At 33.3% G+C, this 23,848-nt stretch overlaps 1 protein-coding gene across 1 annotated transcript in view; it reads right to left on the minus strand.

Moving 5' to 3' along the window:
• The window catches only part of LOC120625801 (lachesin-like), a 115,115-nt gene extending 95,117 nt beyond the window's left edge, over nt 1-19,998 (minus strand). The window contains exon 1 of the mRNA XM_039893014.1: nt 19,896-19,998. The gene's annotated coding sequence lies outside the window, so the exon portion shown is untranslated. The remainder of the gene's footprint in view (nt 1-19,895) is intronic.
• Between the last annotated feature and the right edge of the window lie 3,850 nt (nt 19,999-23,848).

Raw genomic sequence — 23,848 nt, forward strand, 5'->3', positions numbered from 1 at the left:
AGTATCTCGATTGACTATAATTGGATGCACGTAGCATGAAGAACAGGAGGATAACATAAGCATACCAGTTGTATGCTTAGTTTTTTCTAGAAGTAATTAAAGGACCAATTAAATGAACATTTCAGATAGAATAAATATCAAACTAACCTTTCTCAGACAAATACTTCTGAGGACGATTTAAGATATTAAGTCGCCATGCTTAGTAAGTTGAAGTTAGTCCTATTAACTTATTCTTATTTAACTGAGACCTTCCCTAAGTATAGAAAATTTGACAATTAAATGTTAATGTTGTGAATATTAAATATCAAAATTCAAATTATGTACATGATGTAGACCTTATCACAGGCAATTGTAAGGCGTTCATTTATTGAACATGTTTACACTAATGTTAGGTGATGGTGATAACTGTATTCGTTAACTTAAAACTAAAGCTAGGAGCAAGCACTTATAAAGCGTTCATACATCTTTACATAATTGTTATGGGATGGTGAAACTTCGTTTGCCAACTTAAACCTAACCTAACCTTAAACAACAAGGGTTCCACACGCGCCCTTGACTAAGAAGAGCCCACAACAAACTTAGCTAGGTTTTTTTTTGTTATCACCATCACACAGTCTCACAGTAGCTATGAAGTTAGAACAATCCATATCCATGCTTTTTATCACACATGTAATCCTTAATATTATAATAAGACTTTTTTATAAGCTTACGTTTTATATAAACTTTGAACTTATTAAGAGACATCTTAAGGATTTCATCTGGTAATTTGTTATAAAATGATAAACAACTACGTATAAATGAACTACTAATTTTATGCAGCTTAGTAAACTACACTTTGTAGTAGTATTTGTTACTGATATACACATCAGCTCAAGTTGCTGTGTGTGAAATTTATTTATATGTGTGTTTTAATTGTGCGTATAAAAAAGTAAACGAATTCATAAAGACTTATTATTATTTTGATTGCCCACCTGTAATAGCTCACTAGATGGAAAACCGTCGCCAATACACAGAGAAAGACTTCGTACAGCATGCAAGGAACACCTCTATCTCAGTGCTGCCAGTGGTAAGCCTCATGTACTTTTAATTAAGCCGGAAACCATGCCCTTCAGACCCTCAAGCAAGAATAAGCAAAGCGATAAAATTTTCTGGAAGATGTTTGTCTCAAAACACTCTACTACGACTACGCCAAAAGACACTAAAATTATTCTTCAGCTTTCATGAGGTAACTGCTCCGAATTTCCCACCCCTTTCATTCTCTGGCTTATTAAAGAACCACAGAGCTTTCTTTTTAGTGAAGAGCCACAACTCATTACGAACCAAATTTCTTTTGACATTTAACTTTCATTTCCCTCGCCAGACGTAGCCCGAAATAAGAGACGGGAATGATATATGGGAGCTTGTCTTCTACCCGACGCGTTTTTATTGCCGCGATGTGTAAAGCTTGTAGAAAAAATTACTTGCGACTCACTCTTTTATTCGCTGGGATGGGGGATGAGGTGATAATTTTTTATGTCCCCCATCGAATTGCGCGGTAACGTCTCTATTTACAGGGGTAGGGGGGCGAATAATCGCGTCGGTAAAGAGGTGCTGTGTTTACACTTGCTTTCAGTATTTTATGAGTGACTCGATCACTTCTTAAATTTGATTGGCTTAATTTTTTATTCTTTAAGGTATACGCTTTATTAAGGTTTTTTAAATGTACTTTGCTAAGCCTCACAATAAACTGGTATAATATAAATTTTTAGGTTTGTTTCACTAAGGACATTTTGTAATGCTTAATTCATTTAAACAAACATAAAGTATAAGCTTTGGCACTTAATTTGGAATCGCAACTCCAGCTACTCTAACGTAACTCATGGCGTCATTTATGTTATTCTATAAGTTTTTACCTACTTTAATGAATTTTTAGTATTATTATGGTATGTTATAAGTTTTTTTTAATTTGTGTAGTATTTGTTAAATATATTGCTTCAAGCTTTTTAAACTGGGGCTGTCTTTAATCACTTGAGATGATAAGGCCGACTGTGTGTAGTTTTATTTTTATATATTGTTATGTTTTGCTGCAATACAGTCATTCAATGTGTCGGGATGCGCAGTGCTATGTAGAGCTAACACGTGAACATGTGCGCCACCAGATAATTATGACTAGCATTTTCTCGCCCTGTTTGTATGATTAAAAACAAGACAATGGGTAGACATGTAGCCCTTATAAAATCAAAACACTATAACAATGCAGAATTGCTTTAAAGCTGAAAAAATATTCTAATAGAAAAAATTCAAATTCAAAATTGATTTATTTCAAGAAGGCCTAATATAAGCACGTTTGTAGTGACTCTACCACCGGTTCGGAAGGCAGATTCTACCGAGAAGAAGCCGGCAAGAAACTCAGCCAGCAAGAAAAAAAAGGTAAGTTACCTTTACCTGTTCAAATTTATATGACGTTAAACATTAAAATTAACCTCTTTCTAAATGAGGAAACTAAATAACATAATAAAACATAATAATATATTACAAGTTTTATTCTCGCCCGCGGCAGAACCCCGGCCCAAATGTAGATTACTGCCTAGGCTTTATCTTATTACATTGTGAAATTACATTAGCAATTCCGTATGAATAAGGTGCTGGCTGGGAACTTGCTATTTATGAAGGTACATTACTTGGGACCTCGTTACGCTCAAGTGCTGAATTTAATACTTTCGGAGTTTTTGTGTTTTTTTTACATCAGCCGTACATTTCGGATGCGTCAGTGTGGTTTGACTGAGCTTATCTTCTCGTAAAATTTATTATAAATTACACCATACAGATTCTCCTAGTTTTCGCGGGTCAAGCAAATTAAGCTTCATTTTCTTAATATATGACTTTCGTCCCCGATTATTGCGGTTTTTTTATAAAATACCGTTCAAACCGATTGTTTTCTTAGGATATATAACAAAGCTACGACCATAGAACTAACGCTTTGATAAAAATCAAATTAATTGTTTGCTGGGTGGCGAAAAGGAAAGACAAACACACAACTTCGCATTTATTATATTAGTAAGGATTTGCATTCATGAATTGATAAATACTCAAGGTCAAGGCTCACAAAATACATTTTTGAACCAAAATTATAACAGTTTAAATTATTTCTAGTATCAGGATTACAACTAGGTAATAATAATAGATCAAATTATGTAGTTAAGTCGCATACAATATTGTTTTATACATTACAATATGTTTGATCGCGGCTGCCTACAGGGTTACTGGACTACCGTATTGCCTAGTGATTAAGCATTCGGATAGAATGCAAATAGTGAAATTTTAATAGACTAATGCTGGAGATTAAATTATATGTACAGTGATATTAATTACTGAAGAACAACAGGTCGTGTAGTTATCACCATAGTCTCACCGTAATGAGAAAAAAATTACACATTCGCCTTATTCAAAGGCCAATTTCAATGTAGACAGTTTGAGTTTCAGTTTATATTTCAAACCTTTTAAAGATGAGACTTATACTACTGTTTAGTAAGTTACTGTTTTCCTTGTGTTTTTTTATTTTCTATTCTATTCTATTCTACATGAACTGCACCAGGTATACCGGGTTGTTCAAATCATCATCATTAGTAACCCATCACCGGCCAGTGGCGTGCATAATGGAAAAAAACTACAGTAGTAGTAAAAAATACTTAAGGGTAGGCATTGCGTTATGCAAAGTCTACCCTTAAGATTTTATAACTCTAACGATTTTTTTTTTCATTTTATATCACATGCCCACTTAGTGCTTATCCTGTATGCACGCCATTATCACTGGCCCACTACAGGGCATGGCTGTATTCTTAGAATCATCATATCAACCCATTACCGGCCCACTACAGAGCACGGGTCTCCTCCCACAATGTAAAGGGGTTAAAGCCGTAGTCCAACACGTTGGCCGAGTGCGTAATGCGTCATTGTGAAATCTCAGGCATGCAGGTTTCCTCACAATCTTTTCCTTTCCGTTGAAGCAAGTGATTACTATGTTACTTAAAACGCACATAACTTTAGACAACTTAGAGGTGCGTGCTAGGATTAGAACTCGGCCCCCCGAAAGTGCAGCCGAGCTCCTACCCACTGGGCTATCACCCCTTCTTAGAATAAGAATGGTTGATGCCGTTAACCACCACGCTGGCCAAGTGCAGTTAGGGAGACTTCACACACCTTTGTGACCGTAATTGAAAACTCTCAGGCATGCAGGTTACCTGTACGATGTGTTCAACGTTAAAGTTAATATTTTTAGTTCCGTAAATTAAAAACGCACATTAACCCGGAAAGTTAGAGATTCATGCCGGGGATCCGAAGCTGCCTAGGCTCTCACACTGTCACATACTTGTTATTCGAATACATATCGCTAACTGATATTTTAACGGTGATCGCTAAACGTTATATAAGCCATAAATCCTTACATATAAATCCATATGGCCACCATAAACATGCTTTACGCTTTAATAATACGATACGCAAATATATGAAACAATATTAGCATTAGAACATAATTTGGTCAGATAGCATGTGTTATAAATTTCTCCCAAACCAACTTCAGCAATAAATAACAATAGAGATAGCATCTTGTACGAAGGATAATTCCTACCAATTTCAGAGCATTAGACGAGCTATTATGAGCCTTAGCTAGGACATGGCCAATAAAAATAATTGGTCGTTCCGAAGCAAGTCAGCTGTCCTTTGAAATATAAAACGGGGCTTCTACATTGAGTCGACGATATTTCATTTTGGCCGCACTAGTCCAATAGTTTTGTTAACTTCTGTTCAAGCGATAGACAAAATTGTCGCAAGATAAAAAGTAGCATTAATGTTAAATAAAACAAAACTATTTTAATAAGCCAAAGCTCTTCGTCGTGATTCCATCATAAGTATAACTAGTTAAAGGGATATTATTATTAAACTAAAATTTTTAGATCAACCAAGAAATGAGCCTCACTTATTCATTGAATACAAATAATGGCGATTAAAACACTCGTTCAGATAAAATAATCGCATTAAAATCGATCCATCCCATTAAGCGATACGATGAAATAGATACATTGTCACATTGATCGACGAATAAATAAATAAATAAAATAATAAATAAATATTCTGCGACAATACACACATCGCCACCTAGCCACAGTAAGCATCGATTGTGTTATAGGTACTAAGATGACTGACAAATATTTTTATAAATAATATACAAAAGTACTTATAATAAAACACCCAGTCACTGAAAAACATTTATATTCGTCTTACAAACATTTTCCAGTTGTGTTAAATCGAACACATGGGTCACTGTCGCTTTCACTGCGCCAGTTGGCCGTCAAAAACAACAAACATCAATTTTTTCACAACGTTCTTCATTGTTAAAAAAGAAATCCAAGTCATCCATTACCATCTATAAAATTAACCAGCCTTATTTGTTTTCTAATTTGACGGGAAACGAGGCTATAAAATAGATCACATTTTGAGTAGATCTACAACTAAATTTAATGCCACATCAAAAAACCAAATCTAACTATTATTAATATAATAATTATCTACCACCAAGACCTCTAATAGTAAAGAAAGACTACGTTCAATAAGTTGATCTAAGCTCTACAAAGTGTAGAAATATCATGAAAACCTTTTAAAACCGGTGTGAAATGTTTTTTTACCTTTTTTTTATTTTAACATCCTGTAGGATGTAGCGTTCTTGGTTTTGTATATTATGAAAAACTGAGCGACAAATATCAATTCTTCCTTCTCTGCGTTCTTAGTGGTAGAGTCATTACACACAGACAGCCTTTACGTTTCAAAAGTGCTTATATTAGGCCTACTTGAAATTAATGAATTTTGTTTTTTTTCAATGAATAATGAAAATATATTTACTTATCAATTAATTTTTGTCTGTCTTCTGTCGTGAGATGCTTTCTATGTGCTCATGCTCTACATCGGAGCGGCTATTCTGCGTCGTGTCAACGATATTTCATTTTGCGCAGTCCTCCCCTCGTTTTATTAGATTTTCATTCAACGTCCGTTTCGCTCCAAACTATTTTTAAAAAGGTACTTAAAAGCATTTTGACGTTTCAATTAGGTTATTTTTTTTTCATTTTTCTTTTTTAATATTTTTTTTTATTCTCTATTTATTCGGGACTTTTGTTAACAATAAAAATGTCAGCTTCATCGTTCCCTTTACGAAAATTAGTACTTCTTTCTTCTCTTATCTTAGCTTTAAATCTAATTGCATTCTATCTACCTCTGAATAAGGTGCCGCCAGGATACTTTGCCAAAACCCCACAACATAAAGATTAATTTTAAATTTACATATTATCTGGTCCCTCATTGGTCTGTTCCGAACACACTCCCCCAACAAATGCACGACATCTTCGTCTATATTACGAAATTCACACTTAGGTGAACTCACCCATTTCTATAAGATATCCAATTTTTTTTTTCATAAACATAGAATTTTGATATTTTCACAAGTCGAGTCAAGTCACAAGGAGGTCCAACTATCTCGTTTCGAATTTCTAAATCGACCCCAGTCACTCAAGACCAATTTTTGATCTACCTACCCATATTTTGCAAATGTTTGAAAAACTAGTTAGTATATTTTAATCAATTAATGAAGCTTCTTTCCATCACGCAGCAATTTTTTTATACATGGGGTTGCTCAACGACTGGCGTTGAGTTAAAACAAAATAATAACGCACCGCTCTTATATTGTGATTTGAACAAGGCATTTGCTTGTGTTGAAAATGAATAAACTATTTTTAAAGTTGCTTATATTGATTAAAAAAATTATATCACAGTTTTAAAGTCACTTTGCTTATCTAATTTTGATGAAAGAACAAGTAAAAATTGTAGGTGTCATGATTAATCTGTTCGAAAAATGAAAGATATAGGCAAAAATAACTTATATTTTTCGTTTGTCATGCAATACATTTAAAGTAAGTTTTCATAACTTAATAACATGTATCTCTAGCCTTACACAAAATAAAGATACAATGAGGAAAACATGATCAGACAAAAGTTTGACATAATATTATGATTCGTAACTTACGGGTTTTGACATAGTGAAGTATTTTTATGCCAGGTCATGTTTGTTTTTCCTGAACTAAGTGCTTAGTTTGTCGAAAAGAAAACACGCAAATATTTTTCAGAAAATAGAGAAAAGAAAAAATCTGCTGAAATATTTGGAATATTACTGCTAAATTTATCATCAATTAGTTAGCAAACCTAACCAAAGCTAACTTTAAAAACATTTGTTTGTTTTAGCTTTGTTATAAGATTTGCTTTATTATTAAATTTTGATAAAAATTGTTATTTCAAACTATAATTAATAAACTTTTGAAGAAAAATGGTCATTAATCTGTCGCAAACTATTTATTAATCTAAAATTATAACATTTTTCTGTGCATACTTATATAGCATTTATGTCATGTTGTGTAAATGCCACACCAAACTAAGTACATTATTAATAGAGACATGCTTGAATATGTTTTATATTTAAAAGGTTTAATGTCCCCACATCTTCTTTCCAGTTAAAGTGCAATTCAAATCCTTTTCATAGTATCAAGTTATTTTATCAAACTTATAAATAAATCGCTAATAAGCTAACAAGAATTTCAACTCAAGTTTAACCGGTCCAAACTAATTACCTCCTTTCAGTTTCACAAAAATATGCCAACTGCATATTCTGCTTATTTTGGTCTGTATAGTATATTTTATTATCTAAAAGTCGGATTATAAGACAATAAGTTTGTAAAATGAATTTATTTATTTTAAGCTGTTACACAGTTTCAATAATGATTATAGCTCTAGAAAGACTCTTATTGTAATAGAGGAGGGAGAATAAAACAACTTTAGTCATTTTATCACTAAATTAAAAAACTCGTATATTTACAACAATTTATCATGATCAAATTACAAGAAGGGGTTAAGGCCGTACTCCACCACTCTGGCTCAGTGTGGATTTGTGGAATCCACACACCTTTGAGAACAATATCGAGAACCCTCAGGCATGCAGGTTTCCTCATGTTTGTTTCCTTCACCGTTGAAGCAAGTGTTATTTTAATTGCAAAAAATGCACATAACTCAGAAAAGTAAGAGGTGCGTGCGTGCTGGGATTCGAACTTGCCTCCCCCGAAAGTGAAGTTGAAGTCCTACCCACTTGGCTATTACCGATTCCATGCATTCATTCATTACAAAATATCTTTGATTTTTATTTTTATTTTTTTATTATAATGTAAAATTCACTACTAAATACATTGTTACATACCCACCGTTCCTAAAAACAAAAATCTTCATCCCTTTTCCGACGTGTTTAATAAGCCCTAGGCCAGCTTAAGTAAATTACATTTGTCCCAATGAAGTGGTATACAATTTAATATACATTATATGTAAAATATTATATTTACAAAAGAACAGACGATAATGAAATGAACCCCTACTGTAAACCGTAATAATGGGTTACAAGAAGTGGCATCGTGTTTAATCTATTGTAAATATTGGCTAAATATAACCTTGGTTGTCTAGCTAGAGCGATAAGTACCTGTCCGTTATATTTTTCATTAGGTATACTTTTTATCGCTATCATCTTTTCGTGTACAATAAATTGTAGTATCATTTCATTTTATTTTGCGCTAAAGTCTTGCTGCTCCCAAATGCAGCCAATATTTTTGGCACCTTTTTATCAACATATATTGGCGAATCTATTAAAATAATTCTGAGCCGTTCGTGGTTCAAAGGGCCCAGGTACTTAAAAGTCGGAAATTCTTTATGATGAATAAAGAATTTCCGACTTTTAAATAAAATGATAAATCTTTCGAACGTCGTTCATGGTAGCCCGCCTAACTCATGTGTATAGTAATCATAAGAAATAAAAATAAGTATTCGGTATAAAGGGTAAACTATAATGTGATTAAAGTTGAAATTTGACATTTTATTAAATCATCATCACATTGCCGGCTTAATACAGAGCAGGTGGCCGTAGCTCACCACGCTGGCCCAGTGCGGATTGGTGGACTAAATTTAAATAAATATATTTATTTTTTAACTTGTTTTTCAACTCTGGGTTCTAGCCATTGGTTTAATATACTACTACTAGTTCTAGCCCTTCCAAGTCGGTAGTCTTTGTTTTGTAAACTACTTTGAACTTTTTTTATTTTTCTTTCAAGAGCTCATGGCATTTGCATATGTAGTTTGCGCATTTTATGTCATAAATCATTGTATTTATAATTTGTACATTATGAAAAACAAAAAAGTAATTCGTTAGATACCTATTATTCGTATTGTTATTATTAAGTCGGCCGACTGGTGCAGTGGGTAGCGACCCTGCTTTATGAGTCCAACGCCGTGGGTTCAATTCACCGGAAAATGTTAGTGTGATGAACATGAATGTTTCTCATTGCTGGGTGTTTATCTGTATAGCATAATTATTTACTTATGCTCTTCATAAAAATATTCATCAGCTATCTTCGTACCCAGAACACAAGCTACGCTTACATTGGGGCTAGATGGCGGTGTGTACATTGTCGTATTATATTTATTTATTAAACTACATATTAGTCCGCATACAAGAACTATTATCTGGCTTCTGTTATAACGAGTACCACGTATCAGATGTTTCGCCTAGAGGTTCGCTTTACTTTGCTTAAGCTTCGCCCAGGGCTTAAACTTTAAATTAGGTTCACCTTACTCACGTCTGCGAAGTCATATTTAGACGTTGAGGCGTTTTACTAACGTTGATTTACTAATTAAATTAAGATACTACTCTGTGATGTGCGAGAGTATCTTTAAATATCAGGTCACGGGTATGATTTCCTATTTGAATTAATTGTGAACCCCGCAAATAATTTTTGTTTCACTTTCCAGACGACATGATAGTAATTCAGAATTCAGATGAGCGAAACAGCAGTAGGCAAATTCATGTGTTCATGCAATACAATTTGAATTCTACGTGTATTCTTGCCGTCTCAAATAATTTATATAAATAGCAAAATTATATGTACATAAAAATATAACGAAATTTAAAAAGAAAGTGGCCTGTAATTATAATAATATGAAGTAAAAACAATCTTGTTGTTCAGTTTACTAGGCTGCATAAAATTAGTAATTCATTTAAGGGTAGTTGTATATCATTTTATAATAATTCATAGCTCAACATTAACTCGACTGTGAGATGGTGATACCAAAAAAACAAGACCTGGCTAAGTTTGTTATGGGATCTTCTTAGACCAGGGCGCGTTTGGAACCCTCTTTACTTTAGTTTTAAATAAACGAATGCAGTTATCACCTTCACTTACGCTTCATAAGTTTCTGTGTTATCACAGGCATAATGTTTTAATAAAACATTTTTGAATTTGAATTTTTTGAGTTTATCCCTATCCCTATCCCTACTAATATTATAAATGTGAATGTAAGTTTGTTTGTTACGCTTTCATGCAAATACTACTAAGCCGATCATCACGAAACTTTGTACACATATTCCTGAAGGTATTAGAAATAATATAGAATGCTTTTATCCCGAAATTAAGCTTTATATAAATACAGCTTCTCTTGGGAGAGGGGACGAAAGTGTTTGACGATTTTAAACCAGGCTTAGCTATCCTAAATACATAAAGTGCTGCCACATTTATAAGGCACATGTTTTTTTTAAAAACAAAAGCGGACGAAGTCGCGGGCAACAGCTAGTATAAATATAAAACCCGGGTTTCATATGTATTTTGAACCCTTAGGAATCGATTTTTAAAGAATCCTTTCTTAATACTCGCCTATTTTATAAACGAAAACTGTCCATATTCTCAGTCAGTCAGTGATAAAGGTATATTTAGTAATAAAACTGTCTAAAGGATCATACAACTTTGAATTAAGGTATTATTCTCTATTATATTATTTTAAGACAATCCATCTGCAGCATTTAATTCAGATTCTCTCAGAACAAACGACGGGGATAGTAAAACCAACTATAAATCAGAACTGTAGCAAAAATACTTCGCTTCACGATATTTTCTCGTATATAAACCTCGAATTTAGTTGAATATTCAACGCGCTGTGGAAATAAAAGAGATTTTCTCATGCTTTAGTGTAAATTTTGTTTAACCTGCGGTACAAGATATGAAAGGTTTGTTCCATTAATATCGACTTTTTATAAATTTAAACTGGTCCAAGATCAATTTTCATGGCTTCGCAACGTAGTCACTAAGTAAGGATCTCATGAAAAAGATCAGTGTTGCTCAGCCGATGCAATACGTCGTGATAATAGGACGGCCCAAAGAAGATAATCAGAAGATGCAATGAATGGACACGCCAAAAGTTGTACATTAAGGTCGGACTCTGGGATCTAAAACCGCAGAGGCAGCAACCCTGCATCGGAAAAAGATTAAGAGAACGGCGAGACAAAGCGATTCGTATATAGCCATTGGACACTAACAGCATTGATCGAAAAGTGAAAAAATCCCTCTAAAAAAGCCAAAGAACATGCCCCGCAGTGGACGTCCATCAATTGCAATTATTGAAAAAAAATATTTTTTTTAATTCGGTTTGCTTAATACCTCACACGCTGCACCTAATGATTACCTCACACCATACTGTACGGTCCACAATAAGATAAATAAATCGATTACGATAACTATTATAATGTACATTTTGAGTTAATAATTAAAAAAAATCCACGACCGAAATAAAATATATCAAAAAATTATAACAACATGTTGAAAATTGACGGTTGTGAAAGATGATTGATAAATCGCTGCTGGTTTATGCATTATACCGGCCGCCTCTCTATCAACATCGGTTAGAAAGTTTTTATTTTGTTACTTTTTCATAACAATACCTAATTTTGTGGCTTAATTACGGAGCTGGGAAGTGCTCTTCATATTTTAATTTATTCAATTTCATTCAGCTCCTCTTTACTTTCATAATTTCCTTTGTACTGAGTCGGGGCGAAATCCTCCGTTTAGATAGCTAAACTAATATTTAAAATTATACTAATTGTTAATCAGTTAATGGTATTGGAAAACAGAGGGTTCTGAATTATTTAAAGTAGGAAACATTGGTTTAATGTTTTTTTTCTTTACCATTTCCTTATTAATAAGTTATATCTATCTTTTGTAAAGATTTCCATACTTAACAGTCTTAGACGGCTTATGTCTAGCTATTGTATTTCCTCCTAGTGGACCTTTTCAAGCTATTAAGCTATTTGTTTCGCCCCAATTTGCAAGTCGTTATTATAATGGTAACTATGTGAGTCTGTGTTCTATAGCTCTCTCACTCGGCTGTCAGCATTTCTATTACACCATACAACTATATAAATTATATACTCTATAAAAATACAGAAAACGGTGTCTTCTCCCTGCAAAATTTATTGCAATTTCTATTAATTCTACTTTGAATACGAAACCTGAGTGAATGAGCTTATTATAGAAATATGAAAAAAGGAAAGTGTGTTTGTGATTCAAGAAGCAAATAGTTGAAGACCTAAAGAGAGCTTTTTATACTTTTCTAATTCTTTATATACTAAAACAACGATTAAAAAAGCCAGTATCTTATGAAAATAACACAATCATTTTAAATGACTAAACGTGATCTCGCATGATGTTATTTTACTCAAGAATGTTTGCTTCATGGTATTTATTTCATAATTATGTCTCATTTAAAGAATAGAATATATTTTGAATTATATTAGAGCCGAATTGGTTAAATCAATCCAATTATGTATTCGATATTTAAATGAAAGCAAAGTTTACAGAGAGAAGTTTCGTTCTAGATATTCTCTAAAAAAGGTTTTCGAACTGATGGTAGGTTTATTATTATTTGCATAAAGATTAAAATGAAACCTGACTACTTAAATAAAAGTAAAGTAAAAATTAATTAAATTAATATTTAAAATTATACTAATTGTTAGACACTTTTCATTTATTGTTTACTGAAAGAAAAAAAGTAACTCTTTTATCACGTTTTATTTGTTTACTATTATGTTAATAATATAAAATAAAATTTAAATTTATATAAAATTGTTGGTACAGGCAAACGAACCCAGATTTGGTTTCTGTACGGTCATCTAAGAAATTATATTTTCCTGCTTAAGTTTTATCGACGATCCATAAGAGCTCTTGAAACTTAAACTGTGTGTGTTTTTTTCTTATATTTACCACTAGCTGTTATTTACGTTCTTCGTCCGCGTTTAAAACTGCTTAGAACGAATGCCATGGAAACTGTTTTTTTTCCTGGGATAAATCGTAGCCCATGTTACTTTCTGTCAGTTCAACTAACTCTAGGTCAAAAATCTAGTTTATTGGTTGCTATGTCAGGGCGTAAAGTAAGGACAACCAAACATACTATTAGTAAGAATAGTAAGGATTAAAATTACTACTTTATTAACAGCAAAATCTTGCTGTATAAAAAAGTTTTTGTCTTCAAATGCTCGATCGATTAACGTCTACGATTTATTCATCAAATTTATTTTATTCCCTTTTTTATATTACTTAGTCACGTTTCAATACTTTAAAAGGGTCACTTTACGTGACAAAGTGAAAAATACTTGACAAATCAGGTCTCACATGGACTGAATAGTTTGCTCAACAATACACCGAGACACCCCGTAGGGACGGGCCCGTGAACTTTGCAGTAAAAGATCTGTCCGTAGTTTGCAAGTGGACTTTGTATGGTGTATTGAATAGGTGAACTAATCCTTGGGGCTTTGCGAACCTTATGTATAAATTTGTGTGTATCAGCATCGATTTATATTAATTCTGGAAAAACGGTCCAGCCTTTTTTAAGCTCTGACGATAGAATGTGTAGTATGAGCTCTTTGTGAAAAAGTTCGGCAAAGGTTAAATCAAAGTCAAATATTTCTTTATTCAAATAGGCACATAAATGGCAGTTTTTATGCGTAGATTACATGAAAAATATGACATAGAAGTGAGTTGATGGCGATAACTAAATTCGTCATCTTAAAACTAAAGCTACGAGGGTTCCAAACGCGCCCTGGTCTAAGTTTTTTTTTTCGTTATCACCATCTCATATTGTCATTTGAAACTATTAAAGAAGCAACCTAGTTAGAGCAGTAATTTACATCCAAGCGTTGACGTAGTCCTTAATACTACAATAGGACTTTTCTAAAAGCTTACGTTTAATACAAAATTTGAACGTTTAAGACATCTCCAAGATATCAACTGGTAGTTTGTTATATAATTGTATACTATTTCCTTTAAATGAATTCCTTTTTTTGGTAGTCTAGTATATTGCACTGCAATCTAAATACAGAAGTACTACCACCCTTTTTATACCGTTAAGCAGCATTGTTGCTGTCTGGTGTGGTTTCATGTGTCCGTCAATATGAGGCTCAACACCTAAGCCTCAGGATGACGGACACAGGGTGGTATGTGTCAGGACGTGGTTCTTGCATACTTTGCAATGTGTTGCTCTGTTTATAGACACTGGTTTTCCATACAACAAAAGGCGGCCTATCTGCCTGGCCCGTCAATAATTACTATAAAAACAGGGTGTTCTTAATTTTATCTTTTTGTTTGTATGTCTGTGTTATTGTAGTACTCAACCGAATGGATCGATTTACATGATTTTTTGCACTTGGTTTTTTTCGCATGCCGAGGTGGCTTGTCATTCCGGTATACTCCTCTCAAGAGAGGGGTCCCATATTACCTCTGTGTTGCTTGTAAAGGCACCACGGTAAAAAAAAGGTCGGTGGTAAATGCCTCGAGGTCATTATAATACTAATCTTGTATGATGACCTAGGATATGACGCATTTATCTAATACTTGAGACTAGCTGATAAAAGTAACGCTTACGTCAGACGTCTGTATAGTTTCCGCTATTTAAAAATAATAATTTTGATTGGTTGTAATCTCATATTGGTTATAAGGTCATATACTCCACGCTTTTTGACGTGTACGCCAGCTAGTGGCATATATCATAATCAATTAGGATTATTTATTTCCAATTTTTTCAAACGGATCAATTGTGAATACATTAACAAACTGGGCTTTCGTTCCAAGATTTAGGTTTTTGTTGTTTTCTTTAATTAAGTACTTTGGAGAACAAATATAGCATTGTAGATGTAATTCGCCTTAAAGTTCCTCTTGCCATATTCTCTTTATCATACTGGAGACCAGAGAAGTCTCTAGTAGTATTATAAAATGTAATTGCCTTATTATTTGTTTGAGTTCGCATCATGCATATTCCGACGGTACCGTACAGAAATCTCTTCGGATCTTCGGTTAGAATACACTTGCTCGACTTAAGTATAAATTCTACTACTTTAAATACTTCTGTTGAGGTTAAAATGTAAGCTTTTCATAATAAACTATAGTCAAGCCCGTGAATTCGTCCGGTTCGGTTAATCGATCTAGCAGGAAAGGTAGCTAGTCTTTGGGTTAGCAAATGAAATAATTTTTTTAATTAAGATTTCATGAACCTTATGGAAATGTTCCTGGTAAAAAATGCGACAAACAGTTAACTCTATAATAAAAAAAAAATCTAAAATTGAATTATTTTGCATCCTATGTCTTAGAATTTAGAACAGTTTTATTTTAAATAAGTGGAGTTACGATGAAGTTAATTTATAAATATTATATTATTTATTTAGTGACCGATTAATACTGCCTATATAAACAAATTTTTTTTTTATAAATAACGTTCTACTACGTGCTACGTAGAAAACGTTTAGTTTTATTTCTTTAGTTTATATTTCTATCTACACCTAGAATAACCAAAAATTTAAGAGCATTTGAAGTGAAAAAGTAATTTATATTTGAAGAGGTATTTTCATAGACCTTTTTCCATTAAGCTCCTTCGTAAGCACCTAACTTGTCGCGGTATTCTATTTCTTCGTAGTTAAATCAATACGAATCTTTTTCTTTTGTATTCTTAGCATTTCATTCGATGTTAAACTGCGCTGCCGTCTCTTGTATTTTATCTTACTGTAGAAACTAAAGTCGTTATTTCATAGTTATAGAAATTGTAGGAAATAACTGGATTACGAGTAAGACTTATTAATAACAAAATATCAACATCATAATTTCGTTGGCCAGGCGACTCTACATGCCTAGTACTACAGTCTGTAATGTATAAAATAATACAACTTTTACTTTTAAGAATAACCGCCTCCAGAGCATTGTAGTATATTATTTTTTTGGATAATTGCACACTTGTTTCTTTTTAATATTAAAATCAGTGAAACCTTGGGAATGTCTCATAATACAAATAAAGTTTTTTAAACGCAACCTTTTAACACGTAATAACTTTAATTAGAAATAGCTCTTTTTACTTGCTTGAAACGCACATGACTGAAAAGGTGCGTGCTTGAGATCAAACTCTGTCTCCTTGAAATTGAGGCCAAAGTCTTAACCACGAGGCTATCAGCGCACATAAATTAACAATATTCGCTAATATTGAGCCCAACCGTTTACTTACTACAGTACTACTTACAGCACTTTATATTCTGACCCCTAATTGAATAAAGAAGTTTCATTTCCATTATTTACTTGTAACCAAATATAATATAGGGGTAATAAATATAATTTCACGTAGGTATCACCAAATTTAAGTAAGTTAAATAATGAAAAGGAATATCGGAATCGGCTCCAACGATTTTCATGAAATTTAGTATACAAGGGGTTTCGGGGCCGATAAATCGATCTAGTAAGGATTCATTTTTAGAAAATGTAATTTCTGTTAAAAGTAATTGTTGTTTCTTTAAAGTTCTATAAAACAGTCCGCGACAACATATGAGTATTTTTTGAAGTCAACTCATTCGCGGAGGAAGTCGCGCGGGTCCGCTAGTATTCTATTAAACGCTTCACTATAATGCCACTACATACCACGACATTACAAATCAGTAAATAATTGTCCGTTTCTACATTATTTAAATGTTTACATATTATTTCTACACGAGTACGTAAAAGCATGCAATAGTGGCATAAATAAATTAGAGTTCAAAGAGCAGTGTGCTTTAATTTCAACGCAGATATTTGTTAACGCGCTGGGTACAAAGCAGACCATCAGTGGCGTGCATAGAGGGTATGCACAGGGTATGCAGAAGATATAAAATGAAGAAATCTCCAGTACGAGGTATAAATACTTAAGGGTAGGCTTTTTATAACTCTTGCAATGCCTATCCTTAAGTTTTGTGTAACTCGTACTGGAGATTTTCTTAATTTTTTATCTTCTGCATAACCTATGCATACCCTCTATGCAGGCCACTGCAGACCATGTATTCCACAATATCCAATAACCCGTATAGATTCCTGCATTGAACTATTATGATCGTCATAATACTAAATATTAATCGGTTCCGTATTTCAATCAATCTCCAATAAGACGCCATCTGCGGCCATTGTGTTATTGTTGCTATTTGTACCATCCGTGCTTCTGACGTGTATTCAAACTTCCCCTCGTTTACCTCTCGAATGTCCTTTGAATTGAGACTCTGTGACTCTATGATGAAGGTCTATTTTCATTTGAAATATTATAAGTATTTATAAATTATCGATATATTAGATGTGTTTAGGTGAAATGCAGCGACGGTGGTGAAATGATAATTGGAAGCTTTTTGTGAATACAATTAGTGTTTAAGCATGCTTATTTATTTATTAAATAATAATAATAATAATAATAATAATAATAATAATATTTATTTCCAAAAATCTTAAGTCTAAACAATATAGTAAAAACATTTCTTATTTTATAGGATGGGGCATCCATGAAATCTTAAAAAATTATATTACTACAAGCTTCTGAAGCTAAACTAAGAAACCTTGTATTTCAGCTTCAGTGCCTTCACCCCCTAGGGTTTTTGATTATTTTTAGCTCAAATATTAAACATGCAGTTATAATTACTTAATAATAATAGGACTACGCTAACTACTAACGGGCTAATTGATTTATATTTTTTGTAAAAGGTTGATTATTAATATGTTATATACTACTTGTTCCTCTCTATAAAAAAATAATAAATATAAAGGTGTATGCCTGTGTGTGTGTGTGTGTTGTGTAGTGAAGTGAAGTGAGGTTGTGTAGTGAAAATACGCTTTGTTGTACACCAATGCTGAATGTAAAAAAGCTTAAGAGGAATAAAAATCCACATATATTAGTGTTATGGCAGGCCAAAAATAGTGCCTGGCATTATGCTTTGCAAATATAAAATTTTGTATTTTACTAGGTTAGTTATAATACAGCGACTGGATACAACTGCGTAGGATTTCTAATATCGCATGGGATTCAAAAAATATATCGCGGCGCCTATAACCGACTCTAGAAAACAAGTAACCGTGAATACTAATAGAAATCACAAAATTACCAATGTTTGTGGTTATAAATTGGAAAATAGCTTGCTAAGTCAGTGTCAATAGCCGGGGCCGACGGCTTCCCGAGCAACGAAAGACGATTTCCTTCATATTCCAGGCTGATTGGTTCTGCAAGTTCAATTTTTTTTTGGCCTGACCCTATTCGCGTACCCAAGACTTCGTGATCTACAGTCGTATACGCTAACCAATAGACAAAGAGCCACGGAATACAGATTTATTTATTTTTATTTGTCTATCCGTCAGGCATCAATAAAATAAATAATTTTCAATGTCAGCGTTACAACTAAAGATATAATACAAACGCTTATATTATGTATTTATTTATTTAGGATATATTTATAGGATATAAATTAATAAATAAATTAATAAATGATATTTCTATTGGTTATTCGATAGAATATTTGTTATTAAATAAATATTTGCTGTTTAATTATAGAATAATTATTAAAACTAATTTTCAATATTTATGTTTTGGTAACAAGTGCTTTCTAACGATCGATAAGTCCACGTTAGGAAGCACAAAAAATAACTCTAATTGAGTAAGTCAGTGCCTCTCCAAAGTATTATTTTCACGTCGTCCGCGCAGAATTTTTAATACATAATTTTTTCCCACTCAAACGTTTCTGCCCTAATTTCGCGCTCTAAAGAGTTGTTAAAAAAATTTTTAAAAGCATTTATTTAAAAATTATGAAATTTGAAAATATGGAAATAATTGTATCATCGACTTATTTTCCGAATGAAATTTTACAAAATAACATTTATATTTTGTAAAATTTTATTTGACTCTTGCTATTGAATTATCTCTACTTATTTAAAATACTAAATGTTAAACATGTAGTATTTTATTCGGTTGAGCTGTTTTAATGTATTTGACAAGAGAGAAGAAGTTACTGATAAAAAACACCACACCACTCCAATGCGGTTGGAGAGGCGGCTTTATAAAAAAGAAAAACTAAATAATCTCACTATTTAAGCAAAAAAAAACGCGGAGAATCTTCTTTTACCAAAAGAAAAATGCGTTCTCTGTTTATTACGAAAAAAATAATTACATTTTCATTTAGAAAATAAAGATTTGGCAGTGTGTAATTAAAATTCTATTTGAATGCTAATTTATTGCCTAATTACCACACCAAAATGAAATTAAATAAATCTATTGACGTAAACGCAAACTTATTTATGCATCTGATGATCAAACCTAGTCTTAGGTGACCAGGCTCTGATGGATCCCCAAAATATAATATCCAAAAAGGCTATACTATGGAAAATGTATAAGCGGAGGAGGAGGAGTAATTTAATAGCGGAGGTTTATGTTTCGTGGATATTATTTCATAACAGGGTTTTATTTTATAATGATATTTATGAATTGAATTAAAAATTAGTCTTTACTATATTTAATAATATTTTCACTAATAAAAACATAGGAATCTCCTATTAAAAAGCCGATAAAAATCAAAGTCTTACAGTCCTAATTCCTATTATTGTATGATAATTTAATAACATATAAAGTTCTATTTAGCCGTGAAATACTCAATTGACATTAAAATTGTAAAAACATACCCAAAAGTAGAGTCAAAAACGTACCTCATCAAAACACACATCCCAAAAATTCCACCACAATTCCACAAATTCACAATACTAGTGTAATATTTTACGAAAAGTTTGCAAACTTTGGTCCAGCGGAACCGACTACCAAACAGCGGCACGTGCGCAGCCTTCGGCGACCGGAGAGGCACTAAACCAGCCCCTATAGATACAACCCTAAGCCACCGTCAAAGGGAACCAGTCGGTTACATCGTAAGATCCAAATTTGTTCGCAGCATCCCTAAGACAGGTCGTTGGCTATTTAGCGGGTGCATGACGCATGCGTTCGGTGCAGCCTGCATTACCTTTCGGGGTACATTCATATAATGCTTTTGTAGTTGGACATCCCTCTACCAGGTTATCTTTTATATTATTTATTTATAAAACATATCTTAAATGTTATAGTTAGCTCATGGCCATATTCTGCTTAATAGCATTCAAATCTAATAATAACAAATAAAATTCTTATCTAATAAGAATATGTACATATGTACATATGACGATTGGACTAAGTTTCAGAGTTACTTGGGGAAAAATTGCGCGTTTTCCGTCTATGCGACCTCGACTGAAATTATTATTAGAGTTCAAAAAGTAAAAACTTTTGCAAGCAATATAAATATATTACTTTCCAGGTTTGAATTAAAGCACGAGTAATATAGAAAGGACGAGGTGAAGCTGAATACTCATGAATTGATTTTAAAAGGACCGTCGCAGCCTTTTTAATAAAAAAAGAGAAGATAGTCGATTGCCATTTTTATAATGAAGCACTTTTCGAGATATTGTTACTAAACGTATTTTCAATATTTATATTCAACAGTTCACTGATATTAGAATTAACTCTTTAAGTGCACTAAAATAATAATTTGAGATGGTAGTACTCACTTTAGTTACTTCTGGGTTTCTTCTTAATATCAAGTTGCCTTTGCAATAGTTAAAGCTGTATTTTTATAAGTTAACCAATAATATTAAATTAATTTTGGAAATAAAAACTTTATATGTTGTATTTCAGAAATTTCAGATCTGTCTGTTCAGTTTAAGTTCAGTTCAGTTCGTCAATCACTAGTTAAAAGATCAAATTCATCTGAGAAGAACCATCGATATTTTACAATTTTACAATCATTTTCCTATGTTGGGTGAGATGAAACCAAAATAGGTATATGTTGGCAAACCTACCTAGATATGTTTATCACCATCATCCACATATGAGCCAGTATGAGATATAAAATGTTGCACTTAATTTAATTGCGCCGTTTCTTACTGATATAATACAAAGAGCATGCATAATTTGCAGCGTTCATCTACCTTAATGGGTACCCCACAGGATTAGGATTTTAGAACCCTCTCTGTTGTTGGTGTATATAAATGGTGCATTACATGTAGGCAACAATATTCACATATTAATGTTTGCCAAGGTTTTTAAGCTTCTTTGCACTCCAAGCATGGGCAGGATACATTTTCTCCACGGGAAAAGGAAAAGATGTTTATCCCCTCGCACAGTTTTATCCACTCTCCGAACATGGTTGCTCGGATCGAAATAATATCTTAATTATCTTATAGTGCCAAACGGGGGTTTGGGGGGGGGGGGGCAAATTCAAAATGCATTTAATATCAAATAGGCCTTATAAAAACATTTTCGAAACGTTGAGTCTGTCTGTTTGTAGCGACTCTACCACCGGTTTAAAATGCAGAATCAAAATGAAGCTGGCAAGAAACTCATCAGTTGCTCTTTTCATTGGCAGATGGAACAGTAAATTTATCATGTGTGAGTTGATATAATCGAGGGATATTTTTTTTGTTAGTTTTAATAATAGGAATTTCAAGGCCTTCTGGTTTTTTTTTATGTTTACCCTGTATAAGCTTCTGGAAAGCATCAAAGCGCTTATAACGCGACGGACTTGTTAACTTAAATCCACTGTGGGCAGCCCCTCGCATGAGTGTACAGACTATCTGCCTGTAGGAAGAAGTAGCTAAAGCTCGTGAAGCAAGTGATACCTAATTATATAATCCAAACAGCGTCACTTCATGATGACCACGACCACTATGACAAGAGTGTAACGACATAGAAGTATACCATCTAGTTATGTGACCAACTATTACCCTACCATAGATTATTACCAATTTATAAAAATCCGTTTTCCTTTAGTATATTATGTTAAACGAAGCGGTGATAACCTAGTGGCTAGGACTTCGGCATAACTTTCTGCGTTCAAAATTCCAGCATGCACATCTAAATTTTAACGTTTTAAGCAATTCACGCAGTACCCATAACACAAGCTACGCTTACTTTGGGGCTAGATGTATGTGATGTTTTGTCGTAGTATATTTATTATATTTATTTATTAGTTAAATTTTACTTGCTTCGACGGTGAAGGAAAACATCGTCAGGAAACCTGCATGCCTGATCTATATCTAATCCGCTCTAGGCGTGATGGACTACGCACTATACCGTTCTCATTGCGGAAGGATACCTGTTCCCTTGATATGATGATATTATGTTAAACAATGAAAAATGTACAAATAAACAAGATGTATTTCGTTACAAGAGACAAGAGCCCTGCGAAGCGTATTTTACGGCCTCCTTAGTCGGGCACGTGAAGAGGGATTCATTAACATAGAACAATGTAACGTAATTACGTTATTAACGATTAACACAGGGACTGATTGTGAGGCATGTTGATTGAACGTGAACCGTGTATTTGAAGTGTTTGAATGTTTTGTGAGACTAAATTTAGATTTAAAAGAAATTTTTAGGAATATATTATTGCCATAACCTCCCACTACTATTCACTGGCCTCGTCTCTCGGAGGAGATCCGGTTTAGAGCATAGACCCACCCGTAGAATATTGCACAGTTTTTGTTCATTTATTGAAAAAATACATCGCAACATATAATTGCACACTTCCTTATTACAGGAGGGTGTGTTTTTTAAATACAACATTGTACCCAAAATATAATTTATTACCCACGCAAAGCTAGTAGGTAGCCCGAGTTTGGCGAAAATTATCTGTGATGTTTTAAATCACGGAAAACAAACGATCCACACGTGGTTTTCAAAAAAACGCACAGCAAACGCGATCGATCTAACAGGCATCCCGCATCACCCATATTCGATAACTGAATCGGGCTTGAATTTATTAGATCCTACTATATTATGTTCAATATATATATTTAATATTATAACTGTGATAGTGTGGATGTTTGTTACTCAATCACGCAAAAACAGCTTAACGGATTGCATGTAGCCTTTGACATAAAAAAGATGCTTTCTATACCATCTTAAGTAGTTTCCTTAAGGTGGTATAGAAGGTATAGGAAGCTATGTTAGTTAAAAAAACCTTTATTGACGCGAACAAAATCGCGGGTATCAGCTAGTCTCTTAAATTCTAGCTCGATCCGGAAATCAAATGTGCTAACATTAGAATCATCATCAGGGCACGGCTCCTCTCACGATGAGAAGGGGTCAAGGCCGTAGGCACGCTGGTCCGGTGCGGATTGATTGACTCACACCTTTGCACGTGTGGCACGTAGCGGTGTGTGCTGAGGTGGAACCCTATTTGTCCACATGCTATCCGATATATTTTTTTTGTTAGATATATTTTTAAATACAATTATAAGCAATTTTGTAGGCAAATATAAAATTTCATTTTATTTAAATTCATTTCTTCGAGAACATTACGGAAAACTCTCAGACATGCATGTTTCGTTACGATGTTTTTCTTCATCGTTGAAACAAGTTATATTTGAATAGCTTAAAACGCACATATCTTAACTCGGCCCACTGAAAATCAAGCTGAAGGCCTACCTACCGCTTATTAGTATACGTTGGTAAATTTCGCCACCATCTACATGGTTATAAATGCTCAGACGCAAAATCGGGCGGTCCGATGGGAGAAACAGAATTCTCCCGTTTCGAAAGTGTTCCTTTTTTGCTCTCTTTCTCCAGTATTTTTTTT

Source organism: Pararge aegeria, chromosome 8, assembly GCF_905163445.1.
Source record: "Pararge aegeria chromosome 8, ilParAegt1.1, whole genome shotgun sequence".
NCBI lineage: Eukaryota > Metazoa > Arthropoda > Insecta > Lepidoptera > Nymphalidae > Pararge > Pararge aegeria.